This window comes from Nomascus leucogenys, chromosome 14 (genome assembly GCF_006542625.1).
Source record: "Nomascus leucogenys isolate Asia chromosome 14, Asia_NLE_v1, whole genome shotgun sequence".
NCBI classification, from domain to species: Eukaryota; Metazoa; Chordata; class Mammalia; order Primates; family Hylobatidae; genus Nomascus; species Nomascus leucogenys.
The window spans coordinates 31,412,410-31,425,286 of NC_044394.1; the positions used below are offsets into that span (position 1 = coordinate 31,412,410).

The following is a 12,877-nucleotide window of genomic DNA, read 5'->3' on the forward strand; positions in this document are numbered from 1 at the left end:
GCAGTGGGTGGGGCCATTGTCATAAATACTAAAATAAGAGTGGTTAAAGTATATTAAAGTATGAATGATAAAGACCTGAGAACTTTGCATAAAAATTAGAATCAGATGAATGATTGCATGGATGCAGTTATTTCACCACCTGTTTTGAAGTCAAATTTTGTATGCAAATATCTTAAAACCAGGTATGATTGTGTATTCTTAAATACGCTGGAGAGCTGTGGCATTATTATGATTTGTAGACAGAATCTCTCATGTTAGATATGTTTGGATGGACATATTGAATGGTCTCTTAGTGCCTTCTGGATCCCAGGGGTCCAGAGTGTATTTCAGGTCCTCAAAATGGACATTTTTGACAGTCAGAACTCCCAGTACTGCATTGAATATCTGTTTTTTACTGGTTGAATTCCTAATATCGAAATTACGTTAAATTTTAGTTGCTGAGCCAGACCCTTTAGATAAGAAATACTGGCTTCCAGTAATCGGGATTTAATTTCTAAATTTTCAAGTCATGAATGCTCAAAGGAGGTTTTATGAAATGTACCTGAAATTGTAAATGAATCCCACATAGACACTTAAATTGAGAAATTGTTGCTAAAATTTTTAAATTAAAACGGCAAGATAATTTGGACTGACGTACATTAGAAATCATAAAAATGGAAGTCTGTTAACTTTAAAATGAATATTTTAGTCAACAAATAAAATTCTAAAACAGACGTTTTCACATGGACATATTAAAAGGCATAAACCTTTAGCTAGGGTCACATATCTATTAAAACGGTCTTGATTTTAATGGTGTCTCTAATTTGGAACGTAATTTCAGATTCTTAGCCAAGAAGAATCTTGCTTGAACTTTACTTTTCTAGGCTGTACATATACCAGAGAAATGTGATCATTTAAATTCTAAAGGAGGTTTGTTTCTTTTAATAGCATAGCAGAGAATTAATGGCATGGGGGAGGGGGACGTGACAACTTAACCTGATGTTTGATAGCTGTTTACTTATGAATGTGTGCCACAGATTTCAGTGTCTGTAAAAGAAGGGGAAATAAACAAACCGATGGCTTTTAGGGAACTTAAGACACATGGAAGAAAGTGCTTAGAAGGCTATTGAAATATTTACAAAACAAATCATTTACATTAACTTTCTTATGTGTAGAAACTGGAGTGCCCATGAAAAGACAGAACCAATTTTGGCTATGAGAAGTATTTCAGCATCAAAATGGTTAATAGTATTATAGCTTCAAAAGAGCCTATTGGCTCACCCTCAAGGATGCCCCGCAGTTGTTGTTAAAGTCATCAGATGAAGCTAGCCTTCTCAGCTAGCCTTTAGATTTGTCTGCTAACAGTAAAAATACTATAATAAATCGGTAACATATGTTGCCAGGCAAGGAAAAGTGATATAAATAAAGAGACTGGGAGACCCAAACCAAGTACAATGTGAAAAGAATTTAACTTTCAATCTATTTGCTGGCTAATTACCATTTGAAAAGTAATTTGAAAGTGTTACTGTTATTTGCTGATATTCTTCCTCATTTTTCTTTTTTTCCTCTTCAGATTGCATTCTTACCCAAATACTCTTCGTGATTGCCTGCTTTGCGGCTTTGGGGTAAGTCCCAGTTTTCCACAACCTTAAGAAAAAAAAATGCATAACATAAAAGATGCCAGAAAGACTTATGTGTCCTGATATTCGGGGTCTGTGAAATATACATGGGTTTGTTACTGGGGGTGGGAGGCATAATGAAATAAAGAAAAGCGATTTGTTTCTGCAAGGATCAAAAGTGTGCGAAAGTGTGCATATGCAAACGAGGCTCCCATCAGGAAAGCCACCTCTGGAATGGAAATGACAAAGCTTGGAACACACACAATCAATTATTTTCACCAGCATTTAAAATATAGAAAACAAAATCTGCTTTGGGAATTGACTGAATATTTTATTTAGCTTTTTTATTGAGACATCCTTTGAAAAATGGCGTAATATAAATAGTTTTACAAAGCGACAATATAATCAATCTCTAAACTAGAATATAAATCAAGGATTTCATTAACTGCTGGTAGCCAGTTTAAATTGTAGTCTTGTCCATAATGTCTATCTATCTATGTATGTCCAAGTTATATTAAAAACCTTTAAATGGCTTTGTAATATCAGCTACATCTAGCTATTATAATAATTAATGGTACTGTTTTATAAATCAATACATGTATTCTTGATAAATTCATATCCAGTTAATGGTGTAATTTAAATAAAAAATTAATGTAATAAAGGACATACAGAAGCGGGCAGGAAATCTTTAAAGGTTAAGAGCCAAATTTGTCTAAATTCATTTTTAACCTGTTTTGGAAAAGTTTATATTTAAAATCAGCTAAGACTTACCTTGTTTCTGTAAAACTAATCTTGCCATTTCTGGTGGTGTCTAGAATTAAATTTGTAAGATGTTTTCTGATGTTGTTTTAATTACATAGTTACAATACTGTGGAATATTTTACTGTCATTGCACTATTTTGTGACTATTGCATATTCTTTAGTAAAACAGAACAAAACAAACTAAAAACCTCATACCAGCAATTTATTTTTAATACACAAATGCATGTAAATGATTTATTTTTTGAAAATCTCCAAAACTATATACACATTTTTTTTAAGGGGAAAAAGGACGGACTAGTTCAATAAATTTGCATGTGGAAGAGCCGAGCATTTTCACTGCTTCCGCTGAGTGAACATTCCAAGAATTTTAGAAAGAAAAGAAAAATGCATGAAAGAGTCTGAAATATATTTTAACGCTGCACCCGGGTACAGGAACATTCTACCAAAAGATGAGTGTATTATAGTTCTAATTTAAAGAATACATACCAAAGACATATTTAAAAAATAACAAGATTTAGAAAAACAACTGAAGGTTGTATGTTATCAGATACAATATCAAATCTTTCCAAATAAAATTTCATTTGGTTCATAAGAGTAAGCGTTTTACAAAAAATATCTTTCAAAATTATGCAGACCAGTCTGCCCTGCCATCCTCCTTGACATGTTGCAGAAATGTTCCTTTAATCCACTGAGCTTTTTCTGACATTTTTCTTAACATTGCTGAGCCTTATTTAGAGCACCAAAGGAGGCGTGTGCAGTTTCCTTTGACACTGATGGGTATTTCAAAATGTTACAGAGAGAGGGGGGAAAAAAGAGAAAGAAAAGATTTGCTGCCAGTCACTTCATCAATAGAGCTACAGAAGCAATTACTATTTGTTAAAAGTTTACATTTCAAATGAAGCTAAATTTTAAAGAAGTCTCATCCTTTTAGAAGGACTGGTGCTTCGATGAGAGAGGAAGAGAATGCACATGAGTGATTACATGTTAAAGTGCACTCAAGTACTGGAACCATTTAAAATGTATTGTGTTTTTAGTCGAAACCTGCAGCAAAACCACTCCTAAGAGGCTTAATTTAGGTTTTATAGGAGGAAAATAAAAAAGACCAGGTTACAGCAACATGCTGAAATATGGGGTACATTTTAAGTATCTTCATTTAAAAACGTATGTTTATTTCCCCTCCTGGGATCACTAACGTGTGTCTCCACAGAGAAAGCAAGGACATGCATTCTTAAAAATTATCTGTTAAAGGGATCACATTCCAAGACAGGTTTGAGCATTTTTATTACTACAGATAACCTCTTAATTATGTCACTGCCTTCCACTTATTAATCAGGGACATTCAACATAGTTAACCATGGAGTGGTTGTCTTTAGAAGAATACATTATCATTAAGGATTAGAAACACATTTTATTCCTATAATCATACTGCATGTGTGGTTTTAGCACTGCTAAAACCCTATCTACCTGCTTTAAATACGTAACACCTAAGAAAGGATCTAGATGCCTATAACAATGTTGTTCACTACTTCAAACTGTGCAGTCCATGGAAAGCTTTAAGAGACAGATAATTTTACTTTTCTTGTCCCCCTCCTCCACCTCCTCCATGTCCCGTGCAATTCCTATTTGAATTGATTTTAGGTTTCTTGTGCAGCCCCCAGCATCTGAGATACTCAGGTACTCTTTCAGAGACCAAGGTGTAAGTGAAGTAAATAAAATCATGTTTCACTGTTGCTTTATCAACCCTCCTAGGTAGTTTTTCTGCCAGCCAACCTGCGCCGTTAAGACCCATAAAATGATGCACTAGTGACTTCTTTGGAGGTTCTCTAATCAGATAGTGGCTGGTGTTGGGAGGCAAGGACCCAAGGCAATGTTTCTGGTACTTAACACTGTGGCTGGTCATTACTTGTCTAGTAGAGACCAATAAACAGCTGATTACTATCCAATATGGAGCCGATATTTTACATTTATCCTAGTTATTTTTTCCTTTTCAAGTTCTTATAACAGGAAGTTTTGTCAAGAAGATCTTTGAGTAATAGCCTCCCAGGCACCTTAAAAATAAGAATTTTCCTACCATGAAATGATGCCTTTTGTGGAAAGGTGGGAATGATTCTGGCTTTTACAAGAGCAAAGGTTTGATTCATTTCAAGCTCATTTCTTTCAGACAGGGACACTCCCCGACACCATCCCTGCTGCTCCCTGTCCCTTTCCCCCTCTATGACAGGTTCACAGGCTGCAACCAAGGGATTTTAAAATGCAAAGGTTTACATTAATATTTGCACTCTGGCAATAACAGGCCCATTTTGCTTCCTCTGTAAGCCTGTGATAATTGATGCTTCATACCTGGAACTATGTTTCATTTATCTCTTTACTCATGAAGATAGTATATAAATAAAAGGCAATGTATGGAAAGGAACCAACCATCTGAAATAATAATCCTAAATCCTACTAGATAATCTTTTAAAGCTGTAAGAGTCAGAGACGGAGATTTCTAAACTTTTAAAGAAAACTTGATTGCAAACGAGAAACCTGTGCATTTTTGAATGCTTATTGAATTTGAATGTCTGTGTGGGCCAAAAAAGAATCAGAGGGACAAATGGAAGGCAGGAAAGAAAAGGTGTAAATTTTAGACGTGTTTTAAATTAATTAATGACATATTAGACTCATTACAATTTTATTGGCTTTCCCTTTACATTTGAATATAATTTTTTACTAGCCGATGCAAGCTGCAAAATGGTGAGTCTTCTAAGCTGCCTTTCCTTCCCTGGGATCCTCATCTTAGAATGAGCAGAGGCACATTGATAAGAACTGGACCTTGATTTCACAACCTCATACAAAGCCAGGCAATTCTTGAGCCAAACAAACAAAGGGGGTGTAAGCGATTTCATTTATTTTGATAATCCTCCTCTTGCACGGGAGCATTTTGCTGTCTTTGTCAAAGTGAATGACAACAATTTGGCCAACTCTCTCTGAGCTGCACTCAACAGTGACAGGCAAATTATCAGAGGCCCTGCACTTCTTATTATCAGAGGAGAAGCCATCAGGGGGACGCATGGAGGATACCTCTCCCTTGTCACTATTTGTCAGTGGGACAAGGGCCACTGCTATGGGTAGCTGACAGGTAATTTCAACAATAACAATTACTCCTATTACTGGTGTCATAAACAATTCGCCCAAGGCATGACAATAGCAAAGCTTTATAATTCAATGCCATATAAATAAATGCCAGCAGGTAACAAGTAATTTAGCTCCAATCAAGATTTCACCCCGGCATTAATATTGTTATTGCAAGAAAATGGAAAATTGAAAAAATTCAATATGTTAATGAATTAAGAGAGGTTCAAGGGCTAGACAAGAGGAGTTGGAAAAAGGAAACCAAAATTATTGTGGTATCATATTTGGTGCCATCCTCGGGGCCAAACATCAGTATAATTAAGACAAGAAGGGGAACTGGAGTGCCTTAGATCTCAGAGCAGGGAAAAATGTGACATGAGCTTTCAAAAAATCCACCTAACTCCAATTTCTGAAGAATATAAGGAGAAATATGAGAATGTATATATATAATGTAGCATTTCACTGGCTTTCTTTTTCTACCTGAAATATTTCATGTGAAGCAGAAGCATGAGTATCAAAGGAACGTTTCCATCTGTTTAAGAAAATTGTATCAGCACCTGCTTCCTTTACATTAAGTCTCATAATGAAACAATTTTAATGATCCTTTTTTTTTTTTATCTGGGGTGAAGGTAAAGCTGAAAGTCATCTTTGCTCTCCAGCTGTCCACCTTTTGGAAGTGGACTAGAGGATACAGTGTTATCTTCATACTCAAAACTTCCTGATCAAACCAATTTGCAATTTTAGTATTTGTCCAGCAAGACAATATGCCATCATGGTGACAGCAGTAAAAGAATTTGAAAATCTCTAATTAGGAGAGCTGCACGCCAATTAACGCATGTCAAATTTCACTTCATCAAGTGCCACTCTAATTTTCCCTCTAAAAATTAATGGATTTTTTTTCTTTTGGTATGTGTGTGTGTCCCCTTAAGGCAATGTTGATTCAAATCTGCTCAAGATGCAGTGTTGCACAGCTAAGCATCTTCTTGATTACAATCCGCCACACTTCTAACTGCGCTCATTCGCACTGCCACGGATACTTTGTCAACAGTCAAATTACACCACGCTGATAACAATGCATAATGGTGTTCCTCCTCCAGTCCCCTGTCAGGAGAGGGGCTTCATAAAAATGTCATGTTTTCTTCTCAACTGTATCTAAAGGAAGTTTGTATGACCAGGTCCCCAGTCAGGCATTGATTTTTAAAATTAGTTTGTTAATTTCAAAGAAGAAGAAGAAGAAGAAGAAGCAAAATGATGGCATATAAAAAGTCCTAATTGAAAAAAAAATCAGCAAAGAATGAGGAATGGAGAATATCTATGGCCAAAGTTTTGCTTAAACACTTTGTTCTGAGACATTTTCAAGAGCACTATTCTTGGTTAAATACCAGATTTTTTTTGTCTTTACTTATGGTCTATAAACATTGGAAGCCTCTCTTGACCAGACTGTATTTAGATTGTGCTAGAAGTTTGTTTAACTGCCATATTTGCCAGAATCCTCAAAACATCACAGGACACAGAAGACAAATGACTTTGTGTGTTGGGGGGGGGGTTGTGGGGGGGAAGTGCGTAAGGGGGTCAGGACTGTATATTCCAGATAAACGTTGATTCACTTTTAACTATTTTTTATCCTAGTTGCTTGTTGCAGATTGGTGTGTCTGAGGCATCAGCACACGTGGGGAATATTTCTCACTGAAAAATGAAAAAAAGAAATGCAGTGATTAGAAGATGATTTTACATTTAGTCTTTTTAGATATTATTCAGATTTCTTATTTTTCAAAAACAATCAGAACCAGAACAAAAACAAGGACATTAAACAAAATTTTAAATATATTATCTCATAGATTCCTCAGGGAGTAGAGAACATTCACACGGATTGACATCCCAGTTTTCTCAGCATGTAAGCATATTGTAATCCTATTTATTCACTAAAAATTTAAATTCATGAGATCTGCACTTTATTTTCTTTAATCTGTAGGCCGAATACAGCTTCTTATTCACTGATGACTAACTCAAAATTTTAAAACGATATTTTTAGGTTTGTATTTCCAAATATTAAAAGCGTCTTCCTTCTCTTATGGTCCCACCCCAGCATGTTCTTAAGTGGTCTATTTCAAACAAAAGAAAATGACATCCCCCTTTCAACTAGCCAAACATTAGATTCTCTCAGAACTGATTGGGGGTTCACTAGAAGTTTTGCAATTAGATTCATACAAATTGAATTATTTTCTTTTTTTCCAAACATCGTTCTTAGAACTTTATAAATGTAGCAATACTGGCTTTACAGTTTCATGTGGCTCATTTACAAATAAAGGTATTTTAATAAAACCAAGTTCTGTGTAACTTTGAGAAACAAAAAGCTGGAACAATCTCACATTAAAACATTACAAAAGGATTGTAATGGGAAATTTAAAGGGAGAAAACTTGATTCTATAATGCAATCCAGCAGTAATCAATTTTACCTTCAATATCTTGCTTTTGTTTTCAAAATGCTAAATAAACAATACATAATGCATCCCTCATCAGCCAAACCATGGAGGCTCTGTGCTCAAATAACAGGAAACATATTCAATTTTCCTAACAGAAGACAGTTCATTAAGCTGTGCCACATCAAATAAAACTTTAATTTCTCCAGCATCAGAGTCGCAATGAAAGCAATTGAAGAAGATGAGCCATATGGTACTTCTATCAGCAAACACATATTGCTCATTCCCCCAAAGTTTTCTAATTCTGCTCCCCAGACCTGTGTAATATAGATAATGTGCTCCGAGAGCAGCAACCATGAGCTATCTAGTGTACACTTCTAATACTGTATTTAATGGGAAATAATGAATCATAAAAGCCTAGAGAAGACGGCTTTTGCTAACCTAAATCTCAGCTGTAATTTCATTGTTCTGTGCCTAAGATGCTGTTTGCCCTTTCCAAACAACAGCAGTTGAACATAATTATGCTGCTTCGAACCTGGGTTTGAAAAAGCATCCCTAATATAACCAACTTTCTATTAACTCCTGAAATTCTGAATTTAATGATGCACCAATACAGGCATTGAGATAACCAAGCATGTGTCATTTAAAAATCCAAACAAGCATTTTTCTTCTTCTTCTCTTTGGTCAGACTGCTCAATGCTTTTATGCGTCCTCCTCCACTCCCTGCTTGCGTCCATCCCCCATCCCACACCCCACCCCATGCAACAGGAGTGGCATGATTAAAAATGAGGAGATTTTCTTGTTATTAGCAAATTTGACATTTGCCTGATGAAATGCACATAGAATGTGAAAGCTATACAGTACTCAGAAGAATGTCTCCACTCCAATCCTAGCTACCAAGATGAAATAATTTAGGTAAAGGAAATGTAAAGGTCCTTGTACATCTCTTGCTGCAGAATGCTAGGGTTGTGTTATAAATGAAAGAACCAAATATTGCTGAGCTTTAGGAGTGATAGTATTCCGACACATGTGAAGCTCATGGTGTTTCTTCTCTCACCTTAGCTGCTTTGACAATTCACTTAAACATAATACATATGCTCAAATGCAGCACCTTACGTGTCGTGAGCCCAGCCTTTCTCTGGTTTGAGATCTTGGGGCTGGGGCTTTGTTCATTTTTAGGAAAAAATGTTGCTTTTTCCTCTAACTAGGTCAATAATTCCAGCTTTTCCATTTTTAAAGCTTATCAAATCAATATTTTACCAACATGATGCTAATTTAGAACATCATCAGATAACACTGTGGATACATATTGAAAACATATTTTAATGGTTTTGTTTGTTTTGGCATCATATGAACCAAGAACAATTAAATTAAAAAGAGACTTTTAAAAGTTAGAGATTGCCTTTTTAAAGCTTATTAAAATCAGCATGTTAACATGCCTGTCTCTGAATTAGCTCTCACACTTGATTGCCATCATTAAAACGAGTTGTTCGGGTGCTGCTCAAAGCCGATTCTTACTAGTTATTAACTTGAAATCTCTTTCCATTGAAATGTTAAAAAAAAAAAATCATTCTCACTAGTGGAAGAAAACAGTCACCAAAACGTGAACTAGCACAGCAAGCCAGCAACATTAAACCACGAAAAGACCAACAGGTAAAATAACTACAGTAACATCTAAAACACACTCAGGAAAAAAAAAAAATCACAACAACAACAAAGAAGCAGTCCATTGATTATATTTCGTGAATGCCTTAAAACAAATGTTTAAACAGTTTCTGAAACAGTGCAGAAAACCTCTGCATGCTCCACTGGGTTGCAATGACAATGGTCTATTGCAATGTAAAACACGCTGGAGGATAAAAAGGTGCTTTTTGTTACCATTTTATCAAAGCTGTTCATCTTCGAGCTGCAGGCAGCATTTTGCTGGAATTGCAGATATTTCTCTGTCCAGGCTCCTTTGTTTGTGCATCTCATTTGCATATATTTATCTCCAGCTGAGGGTGCGTTCTGCTCATTAAGGCCTCCCTTCACATTATTTCATAAGCCAGCTGCTGAGAGGGATTTCACCTGTGGTGACTGAGAAAAGAGGGGTGAAAAACTAAATTCTTCATAAAAAGGAAATCTTCTGAGCCTCTTCCCCTATAAATGGGCACCATTTGTGTTAAACAGCCTCTTGTCATGATAGATGCCTCCAGAGGTCAGGGGTTAAAGTTGATTTGAAGGTCAGCAGTAAAACAACAGACAAACCAGACGCCAAACTGGTTCCTTAGCTGTCGGTGGGAGCTGTGGTACAACCAGGTCTTGAACCTTTTTCAACCTCTAATAAAACAGGGGATGAATCTGAAGTGGATCAACCAGGCCCCTGAGGAAGCAGCACAGAAAAACACAAATAATATCAATATCAGGCAGCCACAGGGAAACAATGGGGCATTTCTCCGTGCTACATGCATGCTGCTATTGTTTCAAGGGCTGGGGAATTAATTCCACTTATTTATTTAAGGCGTGTCAACTCACTGCCTAAACCTGTTTCAATGTCAAGATGAATAAAACTTTTATGGCTCATAAAATAGAGCCATTCATCTCAATGTTCTTTGTGGTGCGTTTTTTTTCTTTTCTTTTTTCTTTTTTTTTTTCTTTTTTTTTTTCTGGCATACTGAGCTAGGCCTCTGCTCTGAAATGGTTACATCTGAACCCATTGGTGCTACGATCCACGCCATATTAGAAAAAAAAAATATTTCACTGGCAAATGGATCTCAACAGAAATGACACAGGGAAGCCTTTTAGCTACGATGTAATAGCTCCAAAAATTCTTCTAACCAGTCCGCATGCAGTTGCATCTGTTTTGAGCATGCATTATTTACAAAGCAGAAGTTTTACTATTTTAGAGGAAAAGTTCAAAAGAAATAGCAGTAAAGATATTCGTTTTCTAGAATACTATGTCACATATTTCATTTTACTTTAGAAATGCAACCTTGTTAGGATAGCTCTTTCCCATTCATCATTTTTTGCCCAAGTTTCCACTGTTCTGTAGTCAGCTTATACTGATGTAATAATCAAATGCCTTCTTTAACTTGACTGCTCGGAATTTTATGTTTAATTTTCTGTATAAAATAGCATACATAAATGGAAAAGAAAGTGCATTTATATGCTTTTTGTATTATAAATTTTTTAAAAGTTCAGTTATAGAATTAATTTTACTTTTGATTTCCTGACAAATGACTTTAATAATAATATAATATAAATAAACAGGTTAACATTTCCAAAGTGCCACACACAATGTGAAGCACATGTATTTTCTCATGCAATTATTAATAATAATTCAATCTAAGTCACACAGGTCCACTTAGAATGGACTGTAATAACACTCTTTATTATCCACAACATATTTTAGTTGAAACAAAATGTTCCAGTCACACAATATCATCACTATAGTAGATCATTATAGCTTTAACAGATGACATCATGGGAACACAGTTGCTTTATATTAAAATGAGTAAAAAGCAATTTGATGATATTTCACAAATTTTCTAATCACAGCCTCAGCCATGTATATTACACGTTTTTGTTCCATTGTAATGTAAATTGATTTGTGGAGGATTCACTTACTGTCTTATCCTAGTTGCTTTGTTTTTGAGTTCTCTATTGAATATTGTAGGCTTTACATATGATGCTAGATTATTTCTGATGTAGTCAGTTGGTAGGTAAGGGTTTTCCCACACGAACTCAAGTTTTTCCAGCAAGTAGATCATTTGAGAATGGCTCCAAATAAAAGTGGTGCTTTCACATTTTGCTGGTACACAAACATATGGCCCTGAGGAAGAGGGATTCATTTTGGGGTGCTAAGCACTGCTCAAGATGTAAGTGCTTTTTATTTCCCATTTGAACTCTGGTGCGTGCACCTTACAGATGGACCAGTTGCTTTACATACTGGTGGCCCATTTACAAAGCAGCCCTGTTTGAAAAGAGATGCTTTCAAGTGGGTCACCAGGCTCTAAGAAAAATATTTAAACTCATAATTATTGGCTTTTGGTCATCTATGGCAATGTGTTCTCGTTTAAACATAGAGCAGGGGATTTTTCTTCTATAACCAATTACAGTTTAAAAAATGCAACGAATCTTGCTTCACACAAGGAGCTTAACTTGTGGTTGGAGAAATTTTCCAACTTATTAAATGTTGTTTATATCCTCATTTTTGTCTTCCCAAAGCATTTTATAACTCCCTCTGTAACTGACTTATCAATTTTCTTTCTGACCTTTCATATTAAATTTAACCACACCCCCACCCCCAAACCCAGAGCCTCCAAGCAACTAGACTAGAGCGAAAATACACAATTTACTCTCTCCATATCTCCACCGACGTCTTTCGTTTTTCTTGTACTCTAATCTAATCGGTAATTCATAAGCTTTGGCCAAATAGTTAAAAATGTTAAGTGCTAGCAAAGCCTTTTACCTCCCCCTCAGATCTGTCTCTGTTTATGGAATGGGTCCCAGTTTCCTCCTCTTCTCCTTCAGCCCGGGGTCTTCAGGTCAGAACACTGTAAATACACGCAGCCCTTGCTGGACCCATAAATCTGAGCAAAGGGCAGGCCTATATATTCAGATAAGCAGGGGCAGAGATAGGGGCTTGAAAGGAGGGAGAACTAGTGGAGTCTGAGGCTCTGCAGACCTGTTCGGAGAACTGAACTCAAAAGACCAAGAATCCTTAGTGCTGAAGGAGGAATTTTGCCTTGAAACATCTCCCCTTATTTCTAATGGATGAAGTTGGCACTGCTTCCTCTTCGTTTATTTTATTTTTTCCACATTGCTTATATTCACATCCTTACCAAATGTATTATCTTAAAGGCAATCAAATTAAACAGTAGATTTAATTTATTTCCAATGTCTTTTTTTCTTAAGTGTGTTTGTGTTTTGACCTGTGTGTGTGTGTGTGCATAGGTGTGTGTATATCAGTGATGTGAACTGAAGTCATTTGACCAGAAATTCTCT

The 12,877-nt window shown here is 35.9% G+C and overlaps 1 long non-coding RNA gene across 1 annotated transcript; it reads left to right on the forward strand.

Moving 5' to 3' along the window:
* The first annotated feature begins 1,275 nt into the window (after positions 1-1,275).
* Positions 1,276-9,445, forward strand: LOC105738568. The gene is made up of 2 exons (XR_004033279.1): positions 1,276-1,435; positions 1,553-9,445. It is a non-coding gene; the product is annotated as an uncharacterized LOC105738568 (long non-coding RNA).
* The last annotated feature ends 3,432 nt before the right edge of the window (positions 9,446-12,877 follow it).